This window comes from Ipomoea nil, unplaced genomic scaffold (genome assembly GCF_001879475.1).
Source record: "Ipomoea nil cultivar Tokyo-kokei standard unplaced genomic scaffold, Asagao_1.1 scaffold0656, whole genome shotgun sequence".
Taxonomy (NCBI): Eukaryota; Viridiplantae; Streptophyta; class Magnoliopsida; order Solanales; family Convolvulaceae; genus Ipomoea; species Ipomoea nil.
This window is the reverse complement of record NW_017617084.1, coordinates 872,589-885,098: the sequence shown is the minus strand read 5'-3', so window position 1 is coordinate 885,098 and position 12,510 is coordinate 872,589. Positions and strand designations below refer to the sequence as shown.

Below are 12,510 nucleotides of genomic sequence, written 5' to 3'. Positions count from 1 at the left end.
CCTATATAATATTTATATACCTGACCGGTCTCTACCAGCCTGGTTAACAGCCGGTATGATTCTCAGCCCACCCGACTGCCCGTATAGCCCGATTGATCTCAGCCAAGTCGGGGTAACATGCACACATAACATATAGCAAGCACATGCAACCCATATTAGCACATTGGGAAGGGGGAGAAAACGTATAACAAAACCTATGCGTGATCCTTCACATTTTAAGAATAGTCCTAAGGGGTTCATACTTCTTTCACCTAGGTCAACGGGATACCAATTCAACTAGCATGCAATATATAAGACTCATACGACCTACGAACGGTACCCGAAAATCAAACTAGACATAGGCACGATAGACGGAGTCCGTTGGGACACCACGGGGGTCGGGGGAACATCAAACGGGGAAGCCGGGGTCCCGAAGGGTGGGAATTTCCAGCGGGTAGCCGGTGGGTGGGGGTTCACCCGCCAGCTGCCCGCCGGTATTTACTGTTCCGGGCAGCTGCCCGCCCGCCGACTGCCCGCTGCCGGAGCTCCTCTTTTGGCCGCGGGTAGGTGGCGGGTCCCCTACCCCCACCTACCCCCCACTGACTCTTTTCACCAAAAACGCCCCGGGAACCTTTGTGGAACCCGAAACCATGCTTAGACACTTTCAAACGCAATTGATAACACACGTAGACAATTAACGGATCAAAATCAAGAAACAAACGGCACATAACCTATCATGCTTTTCTAAACATAATAAACACCCAATCATGCGAAATCCCACCCAATATACCAAGAATAATACCATACGAATTCCACGATATAACCTAGGGTTCTAATTATTTTTAAATCAACAAGAACACAATTCATCTTCCAAAATCAAGATTCGGTAGGAATATCATTTAACTATCAAGAACCTCATATAATCATTAAGAACATCAAGAACACCATGTGATTATCAAGAACGTCATATAATCATCAAGAACACCATAATTATCAAGAACCTTTCATCATCAAGATCACCCATGGAAATCATCCCACCAATCATCAATAATAATATCACAAATCATCAATACACAATAATATGGGGAAATCCTAAGAGGGGAATCATAACTAAGAAGATAGGTTTTGTTGAGACACGGGTTACCTCTTAGCCTTAATTAATTCCTTTGCTATGAAGGGTCTTTCTTTAAGCTTTCTTCTTTCTTGATTTCTCCTAAGGGGATTCTTGGAACTTCTTGTGTGGTGAGAGATTATTGTGGTGAAAGATCTAGGTGCCTTCTATATCCCTATTTATATATTTAAGACTCCTAATTAGGGCCTGAATGGTATGGGTTTACTAATTCTATTCCTTATAGGACTAAGGACTTGTTTTAGGGATAAGGGTCCATGGTCTATAGTGGACCATATTAATTAATTAAAGAGAATCCTAATCATAATCTGAATAGTAAAAGGCCTACTTCCTTTAATCCTAATAGGCCTAAGACTCTCATTTAGGCAAGGGTCCACGGTTCATGGTGGACCTCATTAATTAATTAAAGGGAAACCTAACCGAATTAAATCATATTTAATTATTATTAACGGGATTAATTAAATAATTAATCCGGGATTGAAGGCCGTAACATGGGGTGTTACAACCCCAATTCCATCCAAATCCCCGTTTTACATTTGTGATTGTTTCTTTTATTTTCTTTCTTCCTTCATTTGATTGCCTTTGCTTGCACACACCCTTTCTCCATGTTCCACCTTGCACCTAGTCTATCTCATTGACACATTGTGACATCTAATTGTCTTGCATTTCACTTTCTTCGACTTGACATCCTTGAGTTCGACACTCGGGAGTTTCTCAATTCCCGTTTACACCTTCCTCCAGCATTCCACATCCCACTAGTACGAAAAAATCATCTGTCACTTAGATACTAGTTTTCCTTTGATACATTTTATTTGATACTTAATATTCTTTGTCATTTTATTATTGCATTTTGAACTTGAATTGTCATTCCATTCTTAATTTAATCTTGGGATAAAATTAAATTGAACCAATATCTATAGATACGGCCTTACTCATCACTATTGCAATTTATAGAGTAAGTAATATATTATTTGTTGGATTTGACACCCACCACGACTCATGGCAGTAGATCGAATGGTGGGCAGGCGAGGAGTCGACTGTTGAAGTGACGTGAAGCGTACGCGGGAAACCAAATTTACTTCGAAATTTGAACCGGCGAGAAAATGAAAAGATGTCACAATTAGGGGTTTTTAATGGGCCGGGTGCGCGGAAAAGTCGAAGGAGAGGGGTGTAGAGGAGAGTCAGTTAGGTTGGCTGGAGGCCTGTAAAAGGAGTCGGCACTCAGTCAACCGTGCCTCCTTGTAAAATAACTGTGCAAAAGGTGTATGGATGGAAGTCGATCAGGTTGGCTAGAGGCCTATAAAAGGAGTCGACACTCAGTTAATTGTGTCTCCTTATAAAAGTAGAGAAGTAAAGAGAGAAGTTGAAGTTTAGAAGAGAGAAGTTGAAAGAGAAAAACCAAGAGTTTGGAAGTTAAAGCTTAGAAGTGAAGTTGTTCTTGTTAAGTTGTTAAAGTAGATGAGAAGAGATGCCTTTGCTTGTTTATATGTCTTACTTGTTGTAAGCATTGCTTAAAGAATAGAGAAGTTAAAAGTAGTTAATTCCTGAGTATCTTGTTGTGCTCATTGTGCCAAACTTCCATTTCAAATCCCTTGTTGTTAATGGCATGATAATTCTTGAAATTTTATCATCGAGTTTGAGCTTATGCTTCTGGAAATTTTCTCGTAGCTTGATGTTGATCCCTGAGTCATTCTGACTACTTTCAGTTTGCTTTCAATATCTATCGAAGCTATCTAATGTCTAGAGTTGAGTATGAGAAGTTGTTCTGTTTGAGTTGAGCCTTGAATCATTGCTAATGTCTATTCTTGACATTCCACGATTTAGTGTTGAATCTGTATCTAGAATGCTTATAAATTCCTTCTAAGTATTCTTGTGAGCTTCCGTTGACTTGCAATGCTAGTATAATTGAATCTTGAAGCTAGTAAGATCGTGTTGAAAGACTTATTCTTGGGATCTCATTGTATTTGAATTAAGTTTATATCCCTTGAAATCCATATTGTTGGAATCTGATGGATAATATACTAGGCATGAGCCACATGGACCGGCCCATGAAACGACTGGATCCAGGAAGCTCAAGAAAGATATATGATACGAAGAAACCCAAGAGTTTGTGGGCATGTTATTCTTAATATAATTAGAATTGGACTCACTATCTCTAGTATAATAGAATTAGATCTCATTATGTAACTAAGACTCCCAATATGAGGCAGTCTAGAATTCTTATTCCTTGTAGGGTTCTAGGCCCAAAATATGTATAAATAGACCCCTCACACAGAGGAGTAAGGGGGAACTTCCAGATATTCACAAGAAATATTCATTAATACAAAGTTCCTATATTCTCTCCATATATTTCTCCTATATTCTCGTTATTCTAAACGGTAGTGTTGGCCTGCCGTTGACTGCCCAAAACTCATAAAACCAACATTGGCGCCGACCGTGGGGATCGATACGAAAAGTTATCGTTCGTTCCTCAAACCCTGAAAGCATGGTAACTACACGACGAAACACTCGAACTGACCAACCAGTCGCTAGACCAGTCAGAGATTTGAGAGAAACCCTCAGTCGCCCCCCCCCCCCCCCTCGCAGGTACCGAACGATCAGCATATTCCCCTGGAGAGGGAGGCTGAACTGGGAGGTCCCCGAGAAGAAGAGGAGGTCCGTTCGAACGCACGCCTACCGACCATTAGTGTCCCACGGACCCAGCCAGTGGAACTCACCCCCGAGATAGTAGAGGCCGCCGCACGCTACTTAGGGGCCCTACATCATGGCCAGACTGCAAGGGCAGGATCCCCAGAACCCTCCCGGGTAAACAACACCACCCAGATCGCCGGCGACCGACTGCCAAACACGAACTTATCGCCTGAAAGAACACAGAGATCGGCTCTACCCCAGGGACCCCGTCATGCAGTCTCCGTCCTTGACCGCATAGGGCCCCTGAATCAACAGACAACCGTTCCACAGCCTGAACTCGGAAACCCCCCGATAGAAAGCCCACAACAAAGAGCCAGGCTCAACCCCCAGCGACGGGTGGAGGTCATCCAGGCAACCGGTTCTCACACGGGAGGAGCAAGGGAAGGATATCCCGATCAAAGAAGAATTCTGCAAAACATGGTAGAGGGTAGCGGAGAGACTCCAGAACTTGGTCAGGGGAATCGAGATCGAGAGATGACAGAACTCGCCAGGGAGGTGAGAGACCTCCAAAGGAAGGTCGAGGGTAGGGGAGATTGACCAACCGCTCGATCTCTATTGTCTGTCAGTCCATTCTCTATGAAAATCCAAGAATATCGCGCGCTAAGAGACTTCAAGTGTCCGACAATGCCTACTTACGATGGAACGGGGGCCCCAGCGATCACTTAATCGGCTTCAAGGCAAAGATGATGGTAATAGGGGCGGAGGACCCCATGTACTGTCGCGCCTTTTTCTCAATCCTGGGCGGGGCAGCGCAGCGTTAGTTCCTATCTCTACCACCAGGGTCCATCGACCGCTTCGAAACCCTAGCCGAACAATTCCTAACCTACTTTGTATGAAGCATGAAAACAAAGAAGCACTTCATGACCTTGACTACCATACAACAAGGAGAAACTGAGACACTAAAAGAGTTCTTAAAAAGATGGCAGAAGGAAGTACATGTTGTGGAAGATCTGGACGACGGAACGGCCCTCACTTTATTCATGGAAGCCCTCCGGTGAGGGGATCTGTTCACTAGTCTACGAAGGGAGACCCCCGACACGTATGCACAGGCCATCCAGAGGGCCAACAAATACGCGAAAACAGAAGAGGTTTTGCGACAAAAAATAAGGCGAGAAGCGAAACGACCCCGTGACGAGACGAGAACGCGTCCGTTGGATCGACCGTCTAAACAGGAAGAGAGATCTAACGTCATTCGGGAGCCACCTCCCCCTCGACACAGAGCAGTCCCCGCCCTCGGGGCGAGGCACGTGCACGAGGTCCAACCACCCCGACCTACAGAGAACGTACCGCCACCACCCACAAAGGCGGAGGAACGGCCGGCCGCGGGAATAGCCAGATACTGCCTATATCACAGGTCCACAGGACATTCTACCGAAAAATGTACTACCCTACAAAAAGAAATCGAGGAGCTTATCCAGAAAAGACAATCGACTGCTCGCCCCAACCAATGGCAAAAACTTCCATGGGCACCAGCCCGGGACCCTCCCGGCGAACTTAGGGATAGGCCCCAACAGAAAGCACCCAACCAAGAAGAGGGGAATCCAGAAGAGCAAGACGATCGAAACTGGAAACACAAGCGTGTGATCCACATGATTTGTGGCGGGCCTGCGGTTGGAGACAGCTCTCGCGAAAGAAAACGTTGGGCTAGACAATTATATGTAGGCGCAGTGCAACATAGACCCCCCATCAAGAAAGGCCGGAGGGACATCATCACCTTCTCTGATGAAGACCTCCCGAACGGCCCAACACCACACCGCGATGCCCTCGTCATCACCGTGGACATCAACGGGACCGCCGTCCGGGGAGTATTTGTAGACACTGGCAGCACTGTCAATGTCATGTACCTCGAGACATTTAACAAACTAGGACTGTCCAGAGAACAACTACACCTGGTGCAGACGCCACTTGCTGGGTTCACCGGAGATAGCGTAGAGGTTGAGGGGTGCCTCACCTTGCCTGTGGAAATATGAGAATACCCAAGGGTCCGTTTCCCTGAACATGGAGTTCGTGGTTGTTAACATCAATTCCGTGCACAGCGTAATTCTAAGACGTCCGGGTTTAGAGGACCTGGGGGCTGTGGTGTCGCTCGAGCATCTGTGCTTAAAATTCCGAACACTCGAAGGAGTGGGGATCGCTAAATGCGATCGCCATGTGGCCCGGTCATGCTACCTCCTCTTTTGCAGGTCCAAACTATCACCGAAAAAACCAAAGGAGAGGAGACTAAGGAAAGGCCAGAACCCGTAGCCGATTTAGAAGAAGTAGCTTTGGAGGACTCCAGACCAGGTAGAACGATCAAGATAGGCAAAGGGTTAACAGAAGAGGTCCGCCTGAGCATCTTACAGACACTGAAAGAGTACAAAATCCTATTCGCTTGGGGACCCGAAGACATGCCTGGAATTGACCAGTCGGTCATCACTCACCGCCTATCCGTCAATCCGGCCACCCGACCAGTCATGCAACGGAAGAGGCACCTAGCGGCAGACCGAAGAAAATTCGTAAAAAAAAGAAGTTTCCACCCTACTAGAGATCGGTCACCTCAGGGAAGTCACCTATCCCACTTGGGTGACTAACGTTGTGCTAGTACCCAAGCCCCCAGCATGGAGAATGTGTGTTGATTATACTGACCTCAACAAGGCGTGTCCTAAGGACCTCTTCCGCTTACCACGAATAGACCAACCGGTAGACCAAATTGCCGGTTGCGCATTACTTAGCTTCATGGACGCCTTTCGGGGCTACCACCAAATATTTATGGAAGAACAGGACGAAGATAAAATGGCATTCCTGACACCTGATGGAGTCTATTGCTATAAGGTGATGCCGTTCGGTCTGAAAAATGCAGGAGCAACATTTACAAGGATGGTTTCCAAAATATTTCACAGCTTGCTTGGGAAAAACATGGAGGCCTTTGTCGATGACCTGTTGGTAAAAAGCAAAGAAGCCCCCGAGCACTCTCGAGACCTTAGAGCATGCTTCCAACTCATGGAAAGATACAAACTGAGATTGAATCCAAAGAAATGCGGATTCGCTGTCAGTGGGGGAAAATTCCTAGGATACATGGTCACACAGAGAGGGATAGAACCAAACCCCGAGAAAATAAAAGCCATACTGGATATGCAACCGCTCACCAACCTACTGGAAATCCAAAAACTACGGGACGACTGGCAGCCCTTAGCCGTTTCCTCTCCAAATCAGAAGAGCGCTCTCTACCGTTCTTCGAAGTGATCAAAAGAAGAGAGGGGTTCGAATGGACACCTGAATGTCAAGCATCGTTCGAGGAGTTAAAGAAATATCTGTTATCCCCACCCCTACTAGCCAAACCCAAAGAAGGTGAAACCTTATACCTTTACATGGCGGTATCGGAGCAGGTAGTGAGCTCCGTTTTGGTGCGAGAAGAAGAGAAGCTACAACATCCAATATATTATATCAGCAAATTACTAAGAGGGGCAGAAACCCGATATACACCCATAGAGAAGATGGTCTGCTCTCTGATCACCACAGTACGGAAGTTAGTCCAATACTTCCAAGCCCACCCCATAGAGGTGGTCACAGACCAACCACTCGCCGGCATCTTGAGGAGCCCAACTTCCTCCGGTCGAATGGTGAAATGGTCTATGGAGTTGACCCAATATGGGATTGAGTACAAACCCCGGCCCTCCATCAAGGCACAGGCCCTGGCAGATTTCATCGTGGAATGTACAGCAAGAGACCAAAGGGGGATAACAAGTGATTTCAGCCAGAATACCTGGTGGGAAATGAGTGCAGACGGAGCAGCCAGCACCAAACACTGTGGAGGGGGAATCATGCTAACCTCACCAGAAGGGTTCAAAGTATACTACGCCCTAGAATACCAGTTCAAAGCATCGAACAATGAGGCAGAATATGAAGCAGTGATCGGAGGCATACGGCTTGGGACCGCCCATGGAGCACGTAACCTTCGCATTCGAACAGACTCACGACTCGTTTTAGGACAAATCAAAGGCACCTTCGAGACCAGAGGGGAGAACTTGAGGATGTACAAGGATGTTATTGAAGGATTGCTGGGAAAATTGGACGCTTACGAAATACAACACGTGCCCCGCACGGAAAACATGAAGCTGACTTACTCTCGAAGATCTCCCTGGGAGGTACCCCAGGACACTTAGCACACATATGCAAGAGAGAGGTCACCCACGCGCCCAGTACAGAATCCCTCTTGATTGCAATGGTAGCCCCAGCAGGCATCCAATCCCCGGATAGTTGGATAGGAGACCTAACCAGATACATCACGAAAGCAGAACTTCCCTCTGATCCTGTACAGGCCGCAAAAGTCAAGCCAAGGCCCCCAGCCTACCAATTGGTAGACAACCAACTGTACAAAAGATCCTTCGAAGGACCCCTATTAAAATGCTTCCCGCCAAGCGAAGCCAATCAAGTAATTAAGGAAGCCCACAGTGGGATATGTGCAGCTCACCAGGGAGCAAACACCCTGGCCAGAAAATTACTGGTCCAAGGATACTACTGGCCCAGCATGACACAATATTGCATCCAAAGGATTCAAAGTTGCCATACTTATCAAAAGTTTGCAGAAAAGCAAAACCGACCGGCCACCTTCTACACACCGGTCACCACAGCCATACCCTTCGCTAAGTGGGGTGTAGACCTCCTAGGACCACTACCCCAAGCGCCAGGGCGCCACAAGTTCTGCATAGTCGCCATTGACTACTTCACTAAGTGGATCGAAGTCGAACCATTGGTAACCATCACTCAATACTAGTGTCGCAAATTCCTGTGGAGGAAAGTGATCTGCCATTTTGGCCTACCTGAGCATCTCATCACTGATAATGGACAACAGTTCGATTGCAAGGACTTCGCAGAATTCTGTGAAAATTATTCTATCAAGCACACCAAGGTATCGGTGGCTTACCCCCAGGCAAACAGCCAATTAGAAAACGCGAACAGAACAATCATGGATGGACTAAAGAAACGAATAGAAGAAGAAGGCGGTGCATGGGTCAACCAACTCGACCACACCCTGTGGGTTCATCGAACCACACCACGACGGGCAACCAGGGAAACCCCATTCAGCCTCACGTATGGGTTCGAGGCCAAGGTCCCTATCGAGGTCCTATGCCCACGAATAGGGTGCAACAATATGAGGATCAGGCCAATGAGCAGCTACTGCAACTAGAAAAGAATTTCCTCGAAGAGCGGAGAGACGCAACTCAGCATCGAATGACAGAATATCAACGAGCTGTGAAAAGATACCACGATGCGCGCGTAAAGCCTATGTACTTTGACATAGAGGACCTAGTACTCAGAGATAGACAAGCTGCCCTACCAAATCAAGGCCGGAAAATAGCCAAAAACTGGGAGGTCCCTTATAGAGTCTCGGCAATCATCATACCAGGCACCTATAAGTTGGAAACAATGGAAGGCAAGCTGATCGAGCGTATTTGGAATTCAAATCGCCTCAAGAGGTTTTACCAATAGCCCACATGACAGTTTCATCACAAATATTTTTATGTACTACTTACATTTACTAGTTTCGTAATAAAATATCTTTATTTCGGAATACACACCTCATGATTCGCGAAAACAGAACACATTACGACATCTCAAATACGCTAGGTCATAGTTAGCCCCGCAAGGGGCTAGCAAACTCACACCATATTCAAACCAACCTGAACCTCCCTAGAGTTCTTACAGTCGATCACTCCGGCTAGTCACCCCAACTGGTCAATTCGACAGATCAATAGCCAATTCATCCTCCCACAAATCAGCGATCCACCCAACGCTCGATGGACAAGTATACAACAAGATCACGCGTGAAGCAATAATTAGATTACAGTGAAACAAAATGAATGTGGCTATCGGGATAAAGAGCCCTACAATATCAGGTGGTGGAGAATCTAATAATGGGGAGTTAAGGGTGACGGGTTTAGTGTAGTATCTAGAGGCTCTAGGAGAGTAATCGGGTCGTTATAGGACATAGGGTCAAGTCTATAAGTCATTAGAGTATTAAAAAGTGTCAGTAAGCCATTGGTGGAATGGCATACTGATAGAGAACGGGAGACGTTCTCAAAAGTCTTTGGTGGATGGGTATACTGACAGAGAACGGGAGGAGTTCTCAAAAGTCTTTGGTGGATGGGTACACTGTCAGAGAACGGGAGATGTTCTCAATAAGCCATTGGTGGAATGACATACTGACAGAGAACGGGAGACGTTCTCAAAAGTTTTTGGAGGATGGGTATACTGACAGAGAACGGGAGATGTTCTCAAAAGTCTTTGGTGGATGGGTACACTATCAGAGAACGAGAGACGTTCTGAATAAGCCATTGGTGGAATGACATACTGACAGAGAATGGGAGAAGTTCTCAAAAGTCTTTGGTGGATGGGTATACTGACAGAGAACGGGAAACGTTCTCAAAAGTCTTTGGTGGATGGGTACACTATCAGAGAACGGGAGACGTTCTCAATAAGCTATTGGTGGAATGACATACTGACAGAGAACGGGAGAAGTTCTCAAAAGTCTTTGGTGGATGGGTATACTAACAGAGAACAGGAGACATTCTCAAAAGTCTTTGGTAGATGGGTACACTGTTAGAGAACGGGTGACGTTCTCAATAAGCCATTGGTGGAATGGCATACTGACAGAGAACGAGAGACGTTCTCAAAAGTCTTTAGTGGATGGGTATACTGACAGAGAACGAGAGACGTTCTTAAAAGTCTTTGGTGGTTGGGTGTACTGGCTCAGAATAGGAGACATTCTCAAAAATCTTTGGCAAATGGGTATACTGACAGAGAATGGGCAACGTTCTCAAAAAAAAAAAAAAATCATTCGACGGTTAGGCATACTGGCCAAGAACGGGCGACGTTCTCAAAAATCTTTTGGGCGTATTGACTGAGAACGGGAGACGTTCTCAAAAATCTTTGACGGTTGGGCGTACTGGCTAAGAAAGGGAGACGTTCTCAAAAGTCTTTGATGGATGGGCATACTGACAGAGAACAGGAGACGTTCTCAAAAATCTTTGGTGGATGGGCATACTAACAGATAACGGGAGACGTTCTCAAAAGTCTTTTGTGGACGAGTATACTGACAGAGAACGGGAGACGTTCTCAAGAGTCACTAAAGAACAATCGAACGCACAACCAGGAAATGCTAAAAGCGAAGACACAAAATGGAAAAGGGATCAAACAATGAACATAAAAATAGAAGAGTATATTAGAAATCGTCATTACAATACCCAAGCGATCAAAAAAAAAATAAAATTGCTACATGTCATATGCAAGGTAGGCAATAACATCCATTTGCTCGGCTTATCCTGCCAACAAAAATCATCAGCTCTTGGATCTACACTATTCAGCTACCCAGCAGAAGACACATTAGCATTAGAAAGATCCGCCAGCACCTGAAAGTTGGCAATCAAGTACAGATAATCATGGTTTAGAGGAATCTCTCACCGCTCACTCAATCCCTACGTCAGTTCAGAATCTGGAGAAAGACGAGTCAGGAGTAAAGAAAGCAGAAGAAACGCCAAATAACCTATAAAGAGAGGAGATCAAGACTAAGGGACTGACTAACCAGTAAGACAGGTGACTGGTCAGCCATCCACCCGATCAGACAAGCCTGCAGTGAGCGACTGGTCATCCAGCACCGACGGCGATGAGCCACCGGTCACTCTCCCATCACCCCTTTCAAAAAATTAAAAATGGAGGGGAAATACCGGAAAACCGCACCAACAATGGTGCCAGCTTGACCAGCTGTAAAAAGGACCTGGTCGGTCGCGGCGCGCGACCAGTCACCAAGAAAAAAAAAAAAAAAAACCCTTAGTGAATAAGCATGTTTTAATATGTGGCTCTAGTATTCTGTATTCAAAGAAACCAGGAAAGATAGTTGGTGCATGCATAGATACGTAGCAAAAAGAATGGCAGAAGCAGAAAAACTTCACTTCCAAACTGGGCAGATGAAGAAGAAACTACGTACACAATATTAAACAGTGACACTAGGCAAACACATACGTGAGTGATCCAGGGAGAGGATCACGGTTCCTGGCATTGTCTGGTCTGATCTCTGTCGTTGGCTACTCAACCGACCGCCGGCGGAGAGTAAAGGGAGAAAGTGCACTTTACCAGAGCCATATCATTTACTGCGGGTGGAAGGCTATTTCAGATTAATAGGCAGATCAATTTGTATTTGCGAATCACAATTTTGATGTTTAGGAAGATTGGACCATTGGAGGAGTACGGGCTGGTGAACCGTAAAATCCTTTGGCTATTCTGGATGCATGTACGCATCAAAGTCGTTGTATTTGTTGGAGAAGGTGATAGAATTCGAAGGCAAAACAAGAAAAGAAGATCTGTGTGAGAAGGAAAAAGCCAAGAAAAAAATGGGGGTGAGAACGAAACAAAGCAAGACTGATATACATATGGCCGACCTTTCTTTCCTTTGCGCTACTACCGAAATGGGTGCATATATAGTATATTATATGCGTGGGTAATTGTCCATAACTCATATTTAAGTTGCTTTGCGGGAGGAGGGCCTATACATATCTAAAATATATGTGCAAGGTCCGCTGGTTACTTTGCATGTGCCGTGTATGCATGTATATAAATTCAATGCTCCTCGCCATTCAATGTGATTCCTGTGTCTTGCATGTGCAAAAGCACATAACCCTTTAATTTGCCTTTTACCTTGCAGGTCATATAAGTAAATATATAATGATGCCCCTCTA

The 12,510-nt window shown here is 45.6% G+C and overlaps 1 long non-coding RNA gene across 2 annotated transcripts; it reads right to left on the bottom strand.

The window, feature by feature from the left end:
• Positions 1-10,976: 10,976 nt before the first annotated feature.
• Positions 10,977-12,276, bottom strand: LOC109174743. 2 transcript variants are annotated; one of them, XR_002053168.1, is made up of 2 exons: positions 11,361-12,276; positions 10,977-11,270 (listed from the first exon to the last, which is right to left on the bottom strand). It is a non-coding gene; the product is annotated as an uncharacterized LOC109174743 (long non-coding RNA). The 2 variants fall into 2 exon arrangements; XR_002053169.1 differs by having other exon boundaries at positions 10,977-11,187.
• Positions 12,277-12,510: the final 234 nt, after the last annotated feature.